Below are 23,303 nucleotides of genomic sequence, written 5' to 3'. Positions count from 1 at the left end.
GGGGATCACGAAGGGAGGGGTGGGTGGGGGTGAGAGGGGTGTGGGATGGAGGGGGAGAGGAGAGGAAGGGGAGGAGAGGCTGGAGGCTAGAGGGGGGTCGTCAGGGAGAGGGAGTGGAGGGTGGGGGGGCGCTTGTTTGGGGGCGTGGTTTCCCCAAGTCTGCCCTTGTATGTCCCGCTGAAAGTTCTTGCAGTTTCAGTTGAGGCCGAGCATAGTTCGGCTCCGCATCTTCGGAGAACGGAAGGCATTGTTCGGAACGCTCCACGATCGTCAGTCTCGCAAGTGTGAAGCCAAACGCGTAAGGCGTTCCACGGGATAAACCACGCCAACACCCAGAATCAAGCGAAAATTCCGCGGAGGGTAAGGAATCATTCCCACGTAGACAACAATAGACGGCGAGACTCCCACATTCCGTCGGAATGCTCGCATTACGCGGGCGGGTGGAACGTCGTCCGCGGCAGCAGTCGGAACGGCCCTCGCCCGAAGACGTCTCTTCCTCAGTGTGAAGAGGACATTCCTACTCCGTAGTTCCCGTACTCCCGTCTTCAAAAATTGTCCAGGACTCTCACCCCCGAGGACAGACGTGAAACTGTTGAACGTCAAGTCACGGGGACGAATTCGGCGACCCCCCGTGCGGTAACTCTTGTGAAAGTTTCTTCTTGGAATTACTTATCCGTAAAGGGTTTATCCTCCCCTTAGACCGACCCGTCTGCCCCCTTCCCCCCCTCAAAGATCCCCCACGAACCAATAGGGCGAGGAGAATTGGCAGCCAGGAAACCCCTCCTCTAAACTTCGGCCCGGCCGAGAGTTTACCGCGGGGGCGCCGCCGGCGTCGGCAACTGCAGGGTGACCCGTGCGCCGGCCGGAGGAGACGCCGGGTCCGCTCTTAATATCCCGCTTCGGAAGACTACGGAGGGAAAGGTACGTTCCCGACTGTTGATCACTTCAAGGATATTTTATTATCATCAGTATTCCAAGGACCGTTTGTATAAATAGATTAAATATCTGTTTTTTATATTTGCAAGTGGCACGGAATGAAAAAAGCAATTACATCCGACATTAACATGAACTTTTCAAAGTTCTGATTTTTAATAGGGTTTATCCCTATAGTGAATGGAAACACAGATCACGCCACGTGCGTGCCTTAAAGATTCATATTTATCAATGGTTTTTGAATCGATTCGGTAATCCCTTTTGGATTCAGGACACGCACTTCAGACAGCATTGAGGTACTTGGGGGAATATCTAAAGGTAAACAATTAGTTAATAGTATGGCTGTAAATAAATAAGTTCATGAAATCCATGCATCATATTTTTTAATGATTCTGGCGCCCAGGTAGTGCTTAAATGATGTAAGCTCGCGCCGACGGCAAGTCTACAATGCACCATGTAGTCAAACATCTATAGTACGTGTAAAACTTACATCATACGTTCATGAATCCATACAAGTCGATATCCGTTTTTATTATTTTATATTACCCTATCATCTTTGCATTCCTTTAATTTCGAATCGTAAGTCACACATTAGTTAAGCGGTCATTATGTTACAGATTAATTAATACTACACACGTGCACGCTTTTCACCCAGCTACTCATAATCTTACAGTATTTTATGATACAGATACATTTTTGCGTTTCATGTTTTTTTGGCCGAATAAAAATTCCCATAGTTGGAATTTTATGGCTTTTTTCAAAACATTAAGCAAATATATGGAATATTAAATTCATAATAACTTGGTTGTTAAGTAAGCGCTTGTTTTTCTGTAACCCACCTTGGTAGGACACAATTTAGAGAGTAAGAGTTTCTCATAAATATATAAATAAGATTATCACCTCTAAAATGCTACCTCTCAACTTTTTGCGTTATTCATTATTGTAGGTCTTGGTACACGAAATTTTAATTTCTAATGCATGTTATTAGGCAGATTAATTTCAACTATGTATCACCGGTCCTCAATGCTCTTTTGATGGCGGAAGGAATTTCCCAAGATGAGCTCACATTGAAGCCAACCACTCAAGTCAGGAACACGAGATAAGTCTTTCAAATGATTCTTCACACACGACATATATTGATTTATAAAGCCCCTTCATCAACGTAAAGGCTGCAATAAATTTGGCATCGACCTGAAAATAAAAGAGTTACTTAGAGTCAACGATGTAATATATTCAGGCATCTTTAGGAAGTTATACGCCTGCTACTTAGTGCAACGATTTTCATAATGAATTTGTTGCTGAAGATCACTAATTTTCGCTACCGTATGCATAAACTTTGGTAATATTTCTACACATTCGGTTCTCCTCAGATCATCGTGGCCACGATGATTCTAACTATAAACGATCGTAATATTTAATTTCTTGTATCGCAAAAAATATGCTTGGATTGGAGGATTGTGAGAAACGGATGTGAATAAGGTCGGAAAAAATAAAATGGACGGAATGGAAAACTAAGAAGAAGTTTTAGACAGAGGAGAGGAAGATGGTACCAATTCCAAGGAGGGAGCAAATTTGGATGAAGCAGAAAAACTGAGAGGTAGAAGGATGCTGAAGAAGATTAAGAAAGAGGGGTGAATAATGGGAAAGCGAGGTGGAATAGAAAAAGCATTTAGGATGGAATTAATGGAAATACGGTAAAATAGTCAGATTTAAAATATGATTTACAGCAGGATATGTGAAGCATGATGTTTAGGAGCGTTCTGATTTTGTAATTTGTAGCGAAAGAGTTCATAAAAAACATAAAATTACCAAGGTATACCTCCCAATTAAACACACTTCTCTTTGTGTTCGCGTTTAATTAGTACCTCTTCCCAATTTTTGCAAAAAAGATTACGTCTTTTTTTTCAAAATTTCCCACCAATAATTAGACTTTGATTGACCATGCCCCAACACTTGTGCCACTGATGTGACTTAAGTTAGTCCAAGAGTATGTTTTAAATTTTCCCAACTCGGAATTTACGCTTTCCGTATGATACTCCCGATCGGATCATCAACTCCCCGACTTTTTTTATGTTCCCTTTTTTCGATATGCAAGGTTTTTCCCAAAAATAAGTGAGATAAAGAAGGGGGAAAAGATTTTTGTAAATAAAAGGACAGATTGCTAAAATTCTTCATAAGAGCAGCCTAATGCATCGGCATGCCAGTGACAGTGCCTCCGCCGCCAGTTGTGTGAGTCATCAACAGGACCCTCGTTTAGGCACCTCGTCAAGGCTTACCCTGTTGGCATTATCCAGCGGTCCAAAATTGTACTCAAAGGGCTTCGTTATACTTGGGTCGTACTCAAAGATTCATGTCTCTTCACTTGAAACCACTTATTCTGAAAAATTTGGGTCACTTTCACCCTCGATCATGAGGTCCAAGACAAGATTGTCACACAAGTAGTCTTCCAACAACACGTTGGGGACCATCTTGGCACGTCTTTCTCATGGCTAAATCTTTTACAAGAATGCAATGCAATGCAGGGGCACATTTTCAAACTTGAGGGTCAATGGGAATTGAGCATGTTTCTTACTTTTGCACATTTTCATCACACTTTGTTGTTGATGGATGTCCAGGGCATTCCTCATCTTCAACCTCCTTGTTACCCTCTCAGAACATCCTGTGCGTGCAGAAAGGAGTTAATAATAGAGATAAAGAAATATCCCATCACATGGAGATTTTCTTCATCTCCATAAGCACCCTTAACCATAATCAATTTTCCAAGCCTAATGCACAATTCTATCGCAGATCATTGCTCCATAACTATAATCATGGTATATTGCCCAAGCTTAATGCACAATTTTATCGCAGATCATTGCTCCATGGAAAGTGGCGTCGTGAATTTGTGACGTGACCATCGAACGGGGGATCAGGGGTCTAGCAGCAGTCCACCCACTGTAAATACCAACAGTTAACTGACGTAAATCACGTTGCTTTTCCAAGATTTACTGCCTTTCCCACCACAAATCGACCCACTCTAGCCGTCCGCATTCGTGGGAGAGACCCTGCAATTAATTCATTCAATAATTCCTGAAATTCCTTGATATTTTACAATTGAGCGGAAATACGATTGTTTTCACTGAACACTGACAGAATCACGCAAAAAAATCACATTCTGATAAATCATCGACACGTAAGGGACACGTCGGGAGACGACGGTGAGTTCACACCCTTCACGCTTCATCGCAGGGAGAGAACGCAGTGTATGGCGCTAGGGCCTCGATCCCGTTCGCCCTGCTGGCCTATTCTTAAACCTCACTCACCGCCAAATTATAGCACGAATCTCACATACCTGTAGAACGATGCTGCTGCTCGAAATTAGGTCCGCGTCGGATGTTATCTTACGTTGCGGTCTGTCGGTGAGCAAACTCTCGGAGGAAGGCAAACCAGTGTGCGGGGCCCCGTTGATAACTCACCGCTAATAACGGCTCGCCTACCCTCGGCGGCGTCTCAATATTTCAAGAAGCCCACGACATGGTAAATCGAAGGAATATAGAAGGCGGCTCGGAGGAAGGGAAATGAAAAGAAGAAACCAACGGAGAGATAATGGCATTTTGGTACTAATGAATTCAGGGCGCTATGATCGAATTAAAAATATAAATACGGAATGCAATTCTTTGCCAATTTCAATTTAAAAAATATTGCCACTGCTCAATATTACACGAGTGAATACTGAATGCAAATGCTTGTTATCAATGAATTACAGTGATGCATTGTGAAGCAGAGTCGAGGTCTTGAAATACTTCAATAATTAAAAAATTATATGCTGTGGTCTAAATATGCTAATGCAAAAATATTCCATTATCTTCCATTAAATAGAGTCTGGTATTGTCAATTTCCAACCCGACATCCAGAGTAGATTCATTCAAAACTGTTAAATGGAAGTTTAACAATAGCTGGAGTAATTTAATTCCAAAAAAGATTCATTTTATTAATCTTAGTTATCAATTATGAATGCGAGTATGCCCATTTTTGCTTTGTATTTGTTTTAGAATCAATGGATATATTATATTTCGGGTCATTTCATTCTACTGGAAAAGGGTGATTTTTTTCTTCTGAACTTTTACACGGTACTAATATGCTGAAATATCTCCTAATGGATTCTACATAGTTATCTCCTTACTCGAGCGGCTATGATATGTTATACAATTTTATTTTTACTTTCAGTTATAGAGGATATCTTAATAAAAGGGATTGCTGCCTGAATACTAAGGTTGTGTGTAATGGAATGCGGTATCAGTAATACATCAATTTTTGATACCTCAGTCCGTAAAAACTAATGTCTGCTTCTCATGTGCCTGTATTTTAATCAATCATCGCAATCAAAGTAGGATGAGCTGTTTAAGCAAACAGATATCTCTATCAGAAACTCAATTTTGTACTTTTCCGACCAATAGCATTACCCAGAAGGATTTAAAAACTCAATTTATGATTTCAAAATATGACCAAATGTCAAACAGCTAACTTGAAGGACAAATAGTTAAATAGACACTGCATCCATAAAGTTCGTCCCGCACTGTTGCTCTTTAACCTCTCCGTCTACTCCCAATGCATTAGTCAATCACATAATATGAGAGTATAGGGACGAATGCAAGGAAGTGATACCCTTTTTCGAAAAAAGAAAAAAAACTGTATTGATTATTTATAACCACGAAATATACAATCATTTCATTATTTTTTGTTTTTTTATGCACACCAATTTTACAAAATTGAAAACTTGACATTCTGAAAATTATTTCGTATCCCAAGTTTACTCACCAAACTTTTGTAAAATTTAGTCTCTAAGAGAAGATCCTGGCATTATGGCCAGGAATCATTACCATGTATCACTTGAAGTTTGAGGACCCAGAAAATGTGACTTCTACATTCTATTCAACTTTGAGCGACTAAAATGTATACAAAATTATCATGCATAAATTTTCTACCGACAATTATCCTCGGTGTTCTCCAGTAATAGTTGGTAAAAATTTATTCCAAAATCATCTTTTTACGCCCACCTACCTGAATTATATATATATATATATATATATATATATATATATATATATATATATATATATATATATATATATAATATATATATGTATACATACATTAATACATATATATATATTTATATATTTATAAGAGCAACTTACTTTGACCTGCAGTGATCAAAACCCGGAGGAAAACTTCAGGGTCACTTCACAATTGCTCATTACCCGTTTGAGGAGCTACGGATAATGACTTACTAGAGAGGAATCCGAGGAAAATGAGTGTGGCCGTACTTGTTGGAACGTAATTTGGCTTAACTCCAGCTTACCAGCCGGATAATGGAAAAAATGCAGTAGGATAAAAAATTGAGGATACTAATGCCGAGCGTTGTTAGGATTGAACAAAAAGCTTCAAACTTGACCGGCAGATCCAATGAATCGAAATGGATTTTTAAAATTAGCTTTGGGAAGAACTAGTCGATTCAATAGTTTGGGAAACGTCCAATAGGTCTCACAGAGATGAGTATCCTTGAGAAAATTATGACGTCCATTTCATGAATTAGCCTCATATGGTCTAAGTTCATTCTCATTAACTAAGCATTCACAAAAGAATACCATCTAAAGCAAACAAACTTTCAATGCCCTCTGGCAGTTTTCAAAAGGATTTCTTGAGTACTAAACCTCCTTTCTGTAGTGGCTGTTAGTGTCAGAGAATATTCATGTTGCGAAAATCCTCTTCCATATTCAGTGGGTTTATTGACATGAATATGAAACCAATCTCAAATTAATAAAGGCTTCCCTTTATTTAAGTAGTAGGTAATTTAAATTTGGGCTCAATTAAAGGTTTTGTTTGTTGTCAGCAATTTCCTCAGAAGTTGAAAAGTAGCTTTTCACATCCCAAAAACTTCGTCTGAGGTATAAGGGATATTAAAATTATATAATTAGAAATAATAGATTTATGTACACCAATGCAACGAGAAGAGGGTTTTTATCACTGTTATCTGTAAATGCATGAATATACATAATAATATGTATTACATTTGAAATCAAGGTATCAATTTGGCTATATATCATTTCTGGGCTTGTTCAATTAGAGTAGTTATATTTCATAATTAAAATATAGCTCATGCTGGAAAAGCTTTTTCGCGTCGGGAATAAAAAAATGTACTTTTGGCCATAATTTCACAAGATCATCTGTTATATAAATAATGTCATTATAAATATTTCGTCAAATGGAATTCTCCCTACCTGTCTACAAAAGGGTGTTTCGTCCTCTCAAATATAACAGAGGAACTGTCTAGAATTATACTTTATAGAATGATCATTAACTTAACTGTCCATTTGATTTTGAATCCCTCATATATTCAACGTCTGATCAAAGCAACAGGGATTACAGACGGAGGAATAAGGCACTTATAGAATTTCTCTTGAGTCATTGCTGCACCACTGCGAAGGAATAAAGTAATATTCCTGAAAAATAGTGTTTTATAATAAAAACAAAGCCGTGGATCAAAGATTTATGCGAAACTGATAAAGAAGGAAAATTTCAGTAAAAACAATAAAGTGTCACCAAAAGTAGGAATGGAATAATAGTTTCATTTATTAAACAATAAATAAATGCAGGATAATCGTTGCTTTTCATTGCACAATTCATTAAAAGTATCACCACACATTTCCTCTGAGCGTTTTGTTTTTATCACAGGCCCAAAGCGAGTTATATTGTTCTCTAAGCAGCAATTGTGCATTATTTTTACAAGCCATAAAACGTATTCATAGAGAATTTAGATTTAGGAAAAAGGTACGGAAACAGGTAAAGGAACGAACCCAAAGCTAGTTGAATAGGTTCATTAGTGCGGATTCCAAACTGAAAAAACTTCCTTGACCGAGACTTTAACGAAGAACCTTTAGCTTTCCGTGTCGATGCTCTAACAATTTAGACTATGTCTTCACCCAATATGGCTGATTTTCTTCTTCTGTCTATGGGTTCTCGTAAAGTCACTGTACCTACTAGGTTATTTCTGACAATGCGTGAATGCTTTCAATGATATCCTTCTCTCTCATTTGTGTGCTCGTCCATTTCTCTAGCATAAACCGTCTACAAAATCAATGCAATAATACCATCCCTACTAAATCCTTGTTCTTAGATGCCCGCCAAATTGCAACTAATAACATTGAATATTAAAATTTCTTCTTAATATTCTGCGGACAACAAAGGGATTACAAGTTTCCGTTTGGTCTACGAGAGCTAAAACGCTTCTATAAACTCTTCAGGTTGAATATTGGAACTTGCGGTCAACAGTGCTTCCACAGCACGTGCAAGCTGGATTCAAATGATATTCAGAGAGATATCCAACGCTTCATAATCGCGGAAAAGCTGTCAGCAAAAATAATGATATTTTTTACACACGTTTTTCATATCAGGAACCTTTTTATCACAGCGGTCAAAAAACGATGGATATTTGCAGCATTAAATTTATTTGCAATCAAAGATTATCCAGCGCAAAGCCTTGAAAAGGAAAATTAAATTTAGTATTTCTCGCATTCATGTTCAGTTAAATCTTCACGAGAATCAACATTGGAGAGACAAGTTTTTCAATCATTTCACAGAATGAATGTCAAGTGCAAACAGTCATATAACACTTGAGGAAATCTTTAAAAATCGTTTACGTTGACTTTGAGGTAGAAGGAGCTTTTTTGGTGCATGTAGGTCAAACATTTTGGTTACATACATTATTTTTTCCCCGCAAGTTTTCCCTTCAGCCTCAGGTGCAGGTTGCTCCATGTGAGGATTCTGCTCGTACACAATTTTCCCTGCAGCAGCTCCTGATGACGTCGTGCTGTGAACCTTTCAAGAGTCGGGAAACTCTTTCATAGCTCCATACTATTGACGAAAAAACAATTTTAAAATCAAAAGTATAAATTTAAAAGCTATCCTGTAAAACACTTCCTCCTTACGGCTTCACTTAAATATTCCAGTTGTATTTTGCAGTAGACCACTTAACACTAATATCTTCTACCGGATATGTGCGGTTGAAAGTCATGAATAAAATATTCATGTGAAACTCATTGCAGGAAAAGCTAGGAATTGTACCTTTATAAATCATGCCATTTCGTCTTGGCAGAATATACGTCTTCTTCATCTATTTCAGAAGACACATGAACTGATATTGCTCCATTTATTCAACAAAAGTTCTATTATTAACGAAATGGAACCACAGACCACGTGGCCTTAAACATTATCAAATGGTTGAATTAGACAGATACTTAATTGAGATAAGAAGAGGCGAGAGCACGATGAAGTGTGCAAAATACTTTTAAAAAAACCTAAAAATAACAAACAACAAGATTGACTGATACTTATTAACTATAGATTTTAGGGAAATAAAATTTAATCTTATAAAACGGAGCCTCTAAATTTGGTTTAATTTTATGAAAGTAAGTCAGAAAAAAAATTGCCGGGCTATAAACAAAGAAACCCTTTCTTTTAATTTTAAAAATCATTTTCCCTTTAAAAACACTGAAATTTTCAGCATTAAAAGATTGATATTTTTACATATACAAGAATACCATTATTACATATATGTAAATGTTTACTTGTGTATGTACTGGTATACACGCTGAATCACTCACTTGATATCGTAAAATATTTTTAGTAGTTCAAGTGTGATTGGTGTTCTATGGTTTTTGGATCCATTTAAATCTTCACGATAAAAAAAGAAAAATACCAACTATTAATTTTTGCTGATTTTTATTCAAAATAAATGACCGATTTCATCAATAGTTGACATTATCAGATACCTGATAATGTCAACTATTTGACTAAACCAGTTGGTTTTTAAAATAAAAACCGGGGAAAATTAAAGTGGTCATTACTCACTTTTATAAATAGTATTTTCTCACTGAAAATTGACTTATGGAGACCCGGATGTTGCAGAAGACTTTGCCTTGCATCGTATCTAAAGAAATCTCTTCTCTTGCTTTCGTTACTCCTTAAAAAATGCTTGTCATTTGCATTGTGATCCGCAAATTGCAGAAAATTTAACCGTACACTTTAATTAAAGTTTCCTCTCTGAAAGTATCTATTGTAAAAAATAAGAGCTAAAATAAGAGATTATGCGAAGCCGTTGGATTGAACACCAAGTTTAAGAGCACGTGGAAAACATTAGAGTAGAAATGCTATGCTGAGGAAACAAACAAATAAGGGAGCTGAGATGTTTAGAGCGCAATGGTGTCTACCCCTCTCCTTTCAGCAAACAGGCTTTGTTTACGCTTTCCTCTCCGCAATTTTCCTGAATTTTGAAGATAGGCAATTCAATTCTTTTAGCGTTTCTATCATATTTCAGACCTCAATGCTACAATATTCCGTCTATCTTATATTAATACGTTTAATTTGTATACTCTTCCAACACACGAAATTGGATGAATCATGGATTTTAATGATGCCAAAATAGTAATGACGAAAAATTCAGGAGAGAAAAAATTAGGGAATAAGAATTAAATAATTCTCGTTCATTGGAAAATATTCATTCCGAATGACTCGTAAATAAATGCATCTCGAAGTCTTGAAATCGTAATATGTCGACATTGTAACGAAACTATGCGATCCCGTGGAATGGCCTGCCAAGTGAAATATTGATCATCATAGATGCAAACACGGTACAGTGAAACATTTTGGGCGTAGAGCTGCGATCCTAAAAGCCAGAGGATTGCTCAAACAAGAGGGAAATTCTACGGCCGCAATGAATATTGTGAAAAAAATGCATGTAAAATCGGTTTCATTACCAGTATCTAAATTGCCAGAGCAATTAGAGGAATAGATAAATAGCTATTAAACTATTTTTACTGTTTTCTAAAAAAATCATTAAAATGCTTTTGATTTCGAAAATTCAAATATTTAAATTTAAAGTATTTTCTTCTTCTAATTTATTCCATGACTTCATCTTTCTGGAAGCGAGAATCGATGCAGGGTACCACAAACAAGGATAGGCTGTATACAAGAATGTCATTGTCCTCCCTCGGATTACCTATAATCCTCCCTATATTATCTCTCCAATGTCACAGATGTTTCAAAGCTTATTTTTTGTTTTTCACTACCATTCTTTGCTAATAAAATTTTAAAAACAATAGGCCTACTATTTCGTAGATAATTTTGATTGGTTTTTCATTATTTTCCTTGTTACTTTAAAAAAAGGCTCTCCTACTTCTCTCTGAAAAGCCGAAAACTTATAACTGAAAAAGCAATTACATTATATTTTAATAAATTCAAAAGGCTGAATTTTAAACCTCATTGCTTCCAAAATAATTGAACTACCTACCAAATTGTTTTTATAATTTATAATAATGCCTAGTATCCTAGTATTTTTGCAATTGAATTTACCTAACGTACGTATCCCTCACCCTGGATGTAATAACTCTAACCCTTAGTTTGAAAAAAAAACACGACACAGTGAATTGATGTGCTAATGCAAATATTGCATTAATTATGTTGAGTTTAAAATATTACGAACAAATAAAATTTACTATAATTATTAAAAATTAGTTTCATAAACCTTTTCCGCTGCCTAATTTAGATACTGGGATTTTGATAATGAATGACAGTTTCGGGCGAAACATGGTGGAAATCCTTCATGATGAAAGAGGAAACTTTGCTTTTCCACACAGACTTCTATTGGAAGCATTGATTCTATGTGGAAACGCAAAGTGTCTTCCAAAGCAACAATTTTAGTATAAAAATCATTCGCCTTGACCGGGATTCGATCACGGATCCCTCAATGTACGGTCCAGTGCTTTAGCCAGGTGTACAGTCCAGTGCTTTATCAAGGCGTCCACTGAAATTTCAAAGTTTAAAAGGACGCCTCGATAGCTTAACTGGCTAAAGAATTCGAGCGGACATTGAGGGTTCCGGGTCCGAATCCCAGTCAAGGCGAATGATTTTTACCCTCTGAAATTGTTGCATTGAAATGCATATTAGCGGATGACTCCGTTCAAAGTTCCTGTTGGGGCATCTCCCGCAGTTTCTTTGGCAAAGTGCCTTTTTTCATCATTTAGAAAGTAGATAACAGCTTCAATAATATCAATATTTTGTATTTATTAACTATTGATTTCTTATAATCTACTATCTGGTTATGAGGTAGTCGTTTTTACTTGTCTACGGCTTCTTTGAGATTTTCAGAAGCATAAAATTAGTGCTTTAGTATCAGGAGAGGCGGCAATTTAAACAGCTGATGAATATTAATTTGAAACATTATTGAACTATCAACGTTAATTAGTGATTTAATAATGTAATACTTGCAGCCAATAAGAATTTAGAGTGATAATTTGGATTTTCAAGGATGGTTGCATAATGTATAGTCTCATTTTCACTAATCAGCATTTCAAGGAACTTCCCCTAATTCAAATAAGCGATTACTCTAACTTCTATTTTCACTTGAATTCTGAGCATTTAGGGTTACAGAAGAATGTGGTTTATGAGAGATAAAATCCCTAGGGCTTAGGTCACAGAATAACACCAATTAACACCAGGAAAATGATGTGAAGGAAACGGTATCAAAGTTTGTATCCTGATGCGTATGTAAATTTAAATACATTTGTGTTTGCCTGCGGTAAATTTCCAGGAGAACAAATTAAGCAATGAAGAGACTACGTTCACGATCCATATTAGCAATGTAGGCTAATTAAAATCACAAATTATTTTCAATTAACTAAACTCTAAGCCAATACATTTGTCATTTTAATTGACCAATATTCACTCGCAGCTTTATTTTGTTATGCAGATAAATTTTAATTGACGAAAGCATCCAAGATTTTTCTGTTCATGACGCAACGAAATTTTCTCAGATTAAAAAAATAGTTTACTGAACTAGCTTCTTAAATTTTTCCAACAGATAGGTATTGGGCGTACTTTATCGTCCTTTCCTTGTTACAAAATATACATGCTCAACTAAAACGTGCATCCTATTCTCCACTCTCGGATAAATCTTTTTTTACCATAATCTTATTGAAATATGAAATTCTATAAATGATTCGTTTTTAAAATCGCCAATAACTAAAATAAAATGGGATCATTCTGCCAGACCTTCCATACATTTTATGGACCTCATAATGCCACATATTTACCCTCTATGTAAACACTTGACGTCATAGGTCACAAACTCCACGATTACGTATTTGGATTTTAATTAAAATCCATTGCAAATACACGTCAGTTAAAAATAACAGGTACATAAACGTTATCTGCTTCAGGTAATAATTGAAAATAACGATGGGTGTATTATTTAATACTAAAGTAAATACAAATAACATATTAGGAACATTAATGACTGAAAAAATGATCCATAAAAAATACTATTCTTAAATCTTTTTCCTGATTATCCACGGACCACGACCTTCATTTAACGGTAAAAACATGAATACATGATTGAGAATAAAATATACGATATTCGTTTAAAAAAGTGGATCTTACAAGTATATCAAATTTTCCTGCTCATTTGAACGTTGTATGAGCCAAGGGAGGGAGTTAACGTCATGACTAGACAATGTTGCAAAGATCTTAAGTTTATTTTTCCACTATCACCATTATTTCCCTCATAAATAACCTACTAATAAATGGAAGATGACACTTCAAAGTAAGTAAAGTCAAAGATAAAATTCATATCAAGGTCATTGAATTAGTGTCTCCTTAAATAAGAAAGGAAATGGAGCATAGATTCAATATATAAAGCTTTCAAATATTGGATAATGGCTCTAGTTGAATTCCTGGTGACTTTAAACATTCCTCCAACTTCGTGATTTGTTTATTTTTCGGGCAACCCATATCTTCCTGGGAAACCACGTGTGACGAAGGGAAAGAAACTGAATTTCTCCAATGAATTAAATGGCAGTCTGCATTAGGAAAAGGCGACTTCAGGAAATTACACCTGTTGCCGTTGCAATGGATGAATCCTGATTCACTTCCGAAGAAATCCAATCATTTTCAGTTTAAGGTCACCAATCAAATGATTTCACTTTATTGTGTTTTTTGATGATCATATGAAATGCCTCCTAGACGAAAAGCACGCAAAAAAAATCTTTTGGTTGTTAAAAAGGGCTCTCAATAAAATGCATAATTTACTGTTTTAAATGTCAATTTGTTTTAATGAAACTCAATATTTTATTGAGCGCTGCATACAACTAGGAAATGCACATTAGCAAAAGATGAAATGCACAAAATTGTGGATATTTAGGATAACATACGAAGAAATATATCTAAGAGTGGGTGAAGAAAAAGCCTGCGAAGAAAAGTTACATAAGAAAGTGAAGTAAACTTGAATAAGGAAATTTATTAGGCATAACCTGAGGCACTATAACTAACGATCTCCATTGAAAGCGATACGGACGAGAAGAATAACGGAGTAAGACCAAGGATGAAGTAAGAGAAGCAGATAAAGTAACATGTCGGTGCAAGAGGCTATGGTAGAATAAAGACATTGGCTGGGAACGGTTTGGAGAACTACAACAAAATAAACCCCGGATTAACAACACCAGATGATTAGAAAAAATAACAGAAAAAGTAGTTCCCTACGAGAAATATTTTTGAACTGCTCATCCAAAGTAGAAGTAAGAATTAATGTGATGGAAAAATGTGAACATCTGAATACAAATGAAGTCAAAGGACAAATTTTTGGATTCCCTCATAATAAAAAAGAATTTCCTTGAGCGCAATACGGTTACAAAAATGAATTTACCAGTGACTGCACTAGACCTCTTCTTCCATAAAATACAAAGACAAAACAGATATTTTCCAGGCGGGAAATAGCAAATGGAAAATAGTATAATGCGGTCTTGCAGGTTTAATCAGGAAAGTCTAGGTAGAGAAAATATTTAATTAATTTTATTTAATATTATTATTAAAATATTTAATGTGAAATCAACGGCTGTTTCATGTAAGATAGTAAAAAACTTTTCTGCGCTCACATTGATGGATTATGCACAATAGCTGATGGGCCGAGAGCACTGAGAAGAGCGAAATAAGAGAGGACAAGAGACACTTGTGCGCTTCAAAGATAGTGCGAAACTGGGTCAGTGGTTCACCGACGGATTACCAAGCTCATGTCAAGCCTCTCTCCAAAATGACATAGTCCATGGTCGCACTAGAGCGCCAGTCTTTAAGTGCTTTCGGTTCAGAGAACAAATTCCGAGGGAAACGAAAAATTCCAATAGCCAGACGACTTACAGCCCTTGAAATCAATTTTCATTACATTTCCTCAAATGTTTTCCACCATTTATTCTCTACAAACTAATTTAAAGACTTACTATTTCAGTTAGTTTGTTTGCATGCATCTGCATAACAGGCCGGTGAAGACTAGGTGCATTTAATACCTCTTCACTTGTATTGCAGCAAATAATGGTAATCACTGGGTAGTAAGGTTTTTAAAGCCTCAAAGACCACTGAGATTTTTTAAGATCATGCACACTATCAAAACATCTTCCAATGAATACATGAACCTTTACTAAATGTAGAATATTCAGGCGGTTGACACCATGCACTGCAATATACGTCAAAATTTGTTTGTTATTTGTTGCAAGCAGTGATAAAAGGTTGACTATGAGTTAAGGAAAGAGTAGGTATGAAATTGCAGTCGGTCTAGACATAGTGACAAGAGAAAGGAAGGAAAAGAGCTGTAAAACTATCTCGCAGTTTGAGGCAAAATTTATTTATGCGTTACTTTGTAAAGGTAATTTCTTGAGGATGTTATCATGCGTAACAGGATTCAGGGTCCCGTCATAACTAACATATAAATAGTTGACTACTTAATAAAACTGGGTAAATGCGTTATTTTATGGGTTCCTATGAGAATTTAGTGTGTTTCCCCCAAAAGTCAGCGAGAGGTTGGCTTTACGCATTTCGTGACAGTTTGGCAATCAAGGTTAAAGTACTTGTTTCTTCCAAGTGGGTTACTCCTGCATACCGTCAAGACTTTCTGCAAGAGGCACTTGGTATGCCTACGAGGACACACGCTAGGCCAAGGCTTACGAATACCTGTTCTTTTGGTCGTCGGCCTCAACAGAAGTTTTATACTGTAGTGAACTAGAAAACATTCAACACGACACTTCGGAAATTTAGAGTACAGGAGACAGAGGAGTACAGTAGAGCTCCCTTCCTTCTACTCTTCGTACAGGAGACAGTACAGGAGACTAGAGGGAAGGCATGGAATCAATTGAAGACTCTTCATAGTCGAAATCTGATGAAAAATTGTTTTTGAGAAGAACACAAGAAAGAGTTACCTTAATTTCTTCATGGAACTCTTTTAAAACATTTTTATTCATAAAAATTTGTTTGCGGAACCAATCTTATTTTATTTAGTCAATTTACCTTTTGCAACCTGAAGAAGTTTTTAACCTAGTTTTTGTTTTTTATAATAAAAACGGTGGACAAAAATCGTCAAGATTACTCATTAAAAAATTTGATAAAAAATTTATCAAACAAATTTTCATATATTTGAGCCAAGTTAAGATGAAGCAAATGCAGAAATAGTGTTCCTTCTGTAATTAATACAGCAATGACAGCGAGAAAAAAATAAGCACATAATATCTTCATTAATACAAAATCGACGGGAGCGTCTCAATTTTTTTAGAAAAATTTATCTCCTTGACTATCAGAACGTGAGAATCAGCATATATGAATTGCAAAAAGCAAATTTAAAGGATATTACGAATTGAGGTGCCAATAAGATGAACCCCAAAATCTCAGTAGAGGAGAAAATATATTTACCTGAAATAATTAAGGAAAATAAATTAAATGTACCCCGGTTGATCCGATTCAACTCTTCATACATTTCCAATAAACAAGAAAAAACAAACACAAACATTTGAAGATTATGAGAGGTCCCAAAAATCCAAACTGTGACCAAAGAAATGTGTTGAGTGCTCGCGTCGGTGGCATTATTTAATACTACATGGCTGTTCTTACTTAAGAATGTGTCTAGAAAACTAGAACTATGTCTAAAAAACTTACAATTACTTTTTCCTATACCCAGCACGCCACAGGAGAAGAATCTTCAAAAATCTATGAAGTGGTATTACTTCTTTCCAACACAAATCATCCGGATTTTTAACTCATCTTTGCACACCGCTTGTATGAAGACAGAGGAATATGGCCACAGTTTTTAAGTCAAGTCAAGTCAAGTCAAAAAGTTGTTTATTTTTCCAAGAAGTTGTACATAACAGATATAAACTATATGGTAATATGTAACATTTAACAAATATATAATATTATGCAACAAGCAAGGTAATTCTATTCTATTATTATAATAAGGTGAATATTTTTTTGCCATGTGGATGCTTTTCGCGTTTGAATGTATATTTGGCCAACGTGGCTCGTCTCTTTCTTCTGGTTATGCGAACCACAAAACGCACAGGTCCTATCCTTTATGATGTTGTAAGATTGCTTTCCTACTGTCCTTTCCTCTTGTGTGTTGTCTATTTCTCCATTGTTGGGTGAAGCAGCTCTCTAACGCCATCTCTTGGCCAAAGAATCCGGTTACTTGGCTGCATTGACCCCCCGCTGATTTCAGTGTAAAATACGTTTCCTCGATAGCTGAAGTGATTACAGCATCGGCCCATTAAGTCGAAAGATTCAGTGTTCAAGTTCCGGTCAAGAAAATATTTTTGCGGTATTGATCTACTCGATTCCGCCTTCCCCACCTCTTCTGTGTTAGACCTTCATGTGTTTTCCTATCCCTTTTTCCTTGTGTATACTTCCATGTTGCGTTGGCTAGTATCTGTTTCCATGAAATTGAGTTACCATTGTGAGAGATCATCTGCAAAATAATAACATTACATTCAGGCACGCAACTTTCGTAAATGGTACAAGTGTGAAATTTCTCACGGGATTATTCATTAAATCACCCGAATTGATATACGCTAATATATTTATTCTGCCTTACATCTGAAAAAGATGACCAAAACTTTCGAAATAAATCGCCACATCACCCTAACTATGGTATAGTAATTAAGGCATGAATTAGGATATAATGAAATTCACAAATTATTTATAATCTCATGAGGTCATAAAAAGCCTCAAAAGATCCTTTGATCCAGAAAGCTTAGGCATTGACTGATTTATCTAAAGGCGACGAGGCGGTGTCCGGGGACCAGGGAGCAGCGGAGGCTATACAACAATGACGCCGCCACGCCTGCCTGCAACTTCAGGCCAGAAGCCCAGAATCCCACTTTCCTCAGCCGCGATTAACCACAATTAATGCAGAGCTGTAGAAACGTCAAAAGCCATAAGCGCACTTCTGCGGCCAACGAGACGCGAGCCAATACATGCTCCGCGCGCTCTGGTCCGGGGGTTTTCTTTTTTTTTAAGTCCAGGTAAATTTATGGCCAAAGCCACCAACCAGTCAGTATTCGGCCCCCAAAATTTTGCGGCCGGTAAAAGAGAAGGGTAAAACTGAACGGAATTCAAATTTCTACCCTCAATAATTCTTTCCTGGACGACACTATATAAATTATCTTTGTAGTGTATGCTTCATGTACATTTGAAAAATAGGAATGCAAATAAGTAAAATTCTCATACTTTATATACGATGAGAATTTGAAATTTATATGATACTGCTCTCAAGAAACCCATTACAATAATTTTAAGGTAAATAATGGTAGTTTCGGGTAGGGTGCTAATTATGCAATAACAAGGTGATAATAAGTAACATGAATTAACCAGAAAACCTTAGAAATCAAATATGTATTTAATTGCAGCCATTGAACAGTATAATAATATCAGTTTCTGCTCGATAAATTGGCATGCAGTGCGTAAACCCCGCTAAAACACACACAATTCAATGTTTGACTTTAAATGCTACAAAGAGCTTGGGCACACAGCCTCTTTAATTTTCTCAAAAACAATCAACGCTTCTTTAAACAACCGTTCTTTAGCAACCCAACCCACCAGTTTTTCTCTTCTTATGAAAATCCAGCAAAATTTAGACACAAAATTTCAGGGGATGTTCATCATCCTGAGTAAAAAACAAACGCATGGTTTATCGGCGGAAGTTGAGTCAATACATAGAATTTGGCGTAAAGAGCGTTCACGCCCAAACGAATATGATGACTGGAGGAGCCACGGCTGAAAATTTTAATCTCAGGTTCCAAGACTCTAAAACTCCCTTCTACCAGTGCATGTTTCTTCGCTAAGGTTAAAATTTTCGGCCTGAAAATAATGCCTGTCATGACTATTATAGCTAAACTATTTTATAAAAAGCAGGAGAGATAATGTGACAATGGTAAACGATAAAATTATATCCTCTGACTATGCAATATTTCGGCTAATGTTCTCGAAACTCTCAACGCTAGCAAATTTCTTCTGCAAACATGCATATCGTATGATAATAAAATTAATGCCAGTTCAAGCAAGAAAAAAAGTAAAGAAAAACAAGAATCTGATACAGTCGTGTAATTCCTGATGTATTTCTAGAATCCTCGCCTCCCGGAAATTACTAAAACTATTGGCAGTTAACAAGAAGAAAATATCCCCCTAGAATGCTCTCCTTAATATTTTTCACGATACACTCACACCAAGTTGTCCCACGACCAAGGATGCAAGAAATGGCTGAATCGAAAGGGTAATAATCCAGGGAAATTGAGTACTACTCTGTTACTTTAATGAATATAAATAAAAGGAATAATTTATACATCTAAATCGAATTCTTACACCATACTTCATAAATAAAGATTCGTCTGTTCAACTCGGCGCGAGAGGAGAATGTTCGATGGTCCAATTATTTCTTACAAGGAAAGAAAATGGCAATACAAGTCGATAACATACTCTTCTTGCCATGAAGAAAGATGGTGAAATCACATCTAAAATTCTGCTATTTTAACCCTCCTTCAAAATGCAAAATTTGATGTCACAGCAGATAAAGCCACCTTTATCTCATTTTATCGTTCCCAGTGGCAAGGCCATTAGATTATGTGACTTTTCATTGGTTATTAACCTCATGCTCATGTTGAGTTATGCGTATTTTTTAGAAACTAGCAACTAGCAAATATTACAATGCCATGCAATTTCAGAGTGTAAAAATCATTCGCCTTGAGCGGGATGTGTAAGTGGACTCCTAGGTAGCTTAACTGGCTAAAGAAATCGGCCAAACATTGAGGGATGAAGGTTCGTATCCCGGTCAAGGCGGATGATTTTTTTACGCTCTGAAATTGTTGAGTTGTGATGCAAATTTAGTAGATTAAAAGTTACTGTCGAAGCATCTTTCTCAGTTTTTTGTAACTAGCAAAGAGTTGACCAAAAATAATAATTTATTGAGCATTCTTAAGTATAGCGGTAACTTCGGTTGAATAAATCAGAAAGGATCATAGCCAAAATTCGTCAAATTAAAAGAAAAATCACGATAAAAATAATTTTACTTGCACTACGATAAAAACTTTATCTGTTTTAAAAAATATTATAAACTCCTAAATAGATAATATAACTAAGCCAGCAGTTTGATTTTAAGGGTGATAGAATAGCTTAACCATAAGCTTTGCTTCGTGTAATATTCGATCAGTCAATGTATGTGCACCGGCTTCATTCCCCGTGAAGCCTGTGGTTCCCTGTAAAGCAAATCCATCCATCCGGAACAGCTCATAGCCTGGATTTAACTGGGCTTGACTAGAGTTAACACCCGGGTTTTGAATGAAAAACCCTCCGTTCAGAAGCGAGCAGAATGCTGAGAAAATCTCACTACTACGGTGCGCAATATCAGTCTCAAACAAAAGGAATGTTCTCCCCGAATCATAGTTTTCTAAAATTATGCCGTGGTAGCCAATATTCTAAGTACACTTGAATACACATTAACTAGATAATTAAAAGATTAAACATAAAATACAATAGATGACCCAGCGTTCTCAGAGGAGTACATTTTTATCATTTAACACACATTTTAAAGGCGAAGTTGCAAAGAAATTGCAAAGACTTGCAAACAACTTGACACACATGCTCAAAGTATCAAATAACCATTAGCGAAATCACATTATATTTCCATCTAGATTCAGAGCGAACGTAAAGCAAAATATATTATGTTCAAGAGGGGGATTTAATTATCGTCCCATTCAACAAAATGAATTCAGATAAGTTACGTGTGCTAACACGCCATTTTCATTCCGGAAAAAATTGGAATTTCCTCATACTGCCTAACTCAGCAGAATACGCGCACGGAGGCAGTGTTCAAACATCATATTTACACCGTAACTACATTTGTTGGAAAAATTGAATGAAGAGATTGAGTTTTTCAAAAACAACAATATGTTTTCATCAATGCATCAAAAGAATCCACGCAATCAAACAAGGAAACCTCAAAAATCCAATCCCAGTTTACAATCGCTTCATAAAATAACCATTGAACGTAGTCAATTAACTTTACGACGCGTCGGATACATTTTTAGCTATCTTTTTTATCCTACAGTTAATTTCATTTCATTTATTCCTTTTGATTCAAATGATACTTCCAGACCACGCATTGAAGATTTCTCTCAGTAGAGGCAATAAATAATTGGCCAAACGGGCACAAAAAATTCATATGCCTCAAGGTTTTTAGTTTAAATTTTTTGAACAATTTTCCTCGCTTAATAATGAAACTTGCTAGTATAACATGTGTGTGTATTCATACATTTGTATGTTTGTATATATATATATATATATCCACGCGCTCACGCACACACACACACACATGTATATGTATATGTAATATATATATATATATATAAAATATTCGAAACAGAACGCTCTTCAGCGACGACACATATGCATAAAAACATTGACTTTAACATTTAAACACAAAGAAAGGACACTCACATATCTATATCAGTTGATATGTATATATCTATATATGTTGATAACGGATGCAAGGTCGAAAAGTCAAAACTACGAGTGTTCTTTCTTTTTGTTTCTCTATTGAAATATTTTATCAAATAATACATTTATCAAAGATGATATGTTGTGTGTGTGTGTGTGTGTGTGTGTATATATATATATATATATATATATATATATATATATATATATATATATATAGTACAATACACAGTAACACATAATATAGAAACACAAAAAAAGAGAACACTCACACGTATTTTCTTGATATTTCGACGGAAACAATCCGTCTTCCTCTGAAGATGTAGAAGTAATGACTGCTGGAATTGTTGAGGTGAGGGGTGCGAGAGAAAGGGAAGGGGGCCAGGGGAAGGGGAGAACGGGAGGCGAAGGAGGGGTGAAAGGAATGGTTGGGGAGAGGAAAGGGAGAGGGAAGGGGTGGAAGTAACAGTTTTAGGCCACTCCCATCAGTGAACGACATTGAGGCCCGGATGCTGATAGGCCATACAGATGTAAATGAAAGCCAATTCAAGGGTTTTTAATTCTATAGGGTTATCGGATGTGGGAAGGGACGCTAGGACGGAAACATTGTAACACTGGTTGAAGGGGGTATTATGATGGGAAGCATGTTTAGGGATGGGGAGACCCGCGGACGGGGAGGAGGGATTGCACGAGGCGCGGTGGTTGTTAATCCTAATGTTAAGTGGTGTGGAACATTGGCCTATGTAAAAGGACGGGCAGAGTAAGAAGATAGACAACATTCTTGGAAGTGCAAGAGGAATAGGGGAAGGGCGGGAGAGAGTTAAATGGTGGGATGGAGTGGGGTGGAGTGGTGAAAATAGGGCAGGTTTTGCATCTTGCTCGATGACATGGAGTGGGTATGGCTCTGGGTGTGTGAGGGGATTTTGAGAGTGGCCTGGTGGATTTGAGGATATCTGCTAGGTTGGCGGGACGTTTGAAGGTGACAGAGGGGCAATTGGGGAGAAGGTTGGAGGAAGTGTTGTGATTTTTGAGGTGTTAACAACGGACGGATTGTTTCCGTCGAAATATCAAGAAAATACGTGTGAGTGTTCTCTTTTTTTGTGTTTCTATATTATGTGTTACTGTGTATTGTACTATTCGGCACTTCCGTGTTACGTCTATGAAAGCATATACTATATATATATATATATATATATATATATATATATATATATATATATGTATATATATAAATGCGATATCCGGCTTCATTTTATGAGCCCGAAACGAACTGCATTATTCCCTATCCGCCGATTTCTTTTAAAATCCAGAAATAGATTCCGATCCCTTGTGCCCCTTGAACCCTTGGGAGAAGAGGCTTCTTCAGATTGCCAATTAGAGCAGTCTTCGTCCGAAAATTTTGGGATCCACGATACAGCTAATGAAACTGTGGAAAAAGAGGAATAGCGTTAAATGGTATGGAAACATAATCGAAACTAAATGGGTAATCCAATTTTCTTTCATTATTGATCCGCTGCATATGGACCCCGCGATCTTTG

The 23,303-nt window shown here is 36.5% G+C and overlaps 1 protein-coding gene across 1 annotated transcript in view; it reads left to right on the top strand.

Annotated features, from left to right (window-relative positions):
• Positions 1 to 256: 256 nt before the first annotated feature.
• Positions 257 to 23,303, top strand: part of LOC139697769 (uncharacterized) — a 387,739-nt gene continuing 364,692 nt past the window's right edge. Inside the window, exon 1 of the mRNA XM_071596608.1 lies at positions 257 to 921. The gene's annotated coding sequence lies outside the window, so the exon portion shown is untranslated. The remainder of the gene's footprint in view (positions 922 to 23,303) is intronic.

Source organism: Hetaerina americana, unplaced genomic scaffold, assembly GCF_022747635.1.
Source record: "Hetaerina americana unplaced genomic scaffold, ioHetAmer1.1.p SCAF_8, whole genome shotgun sequence".
Taxonomy (NCBI): domain Eukaryota; kingdom Metazoa; phylum Arthropoda; class Insecta; order Odonata; family Calopterygidae; genus Hetaerina; species Hetaerina americana.
The sequence above is the reverse complement of the archived record's forward strand: the minus strand, read 5'-3'. Positions and strand labels throughout refer to the sequence as shown.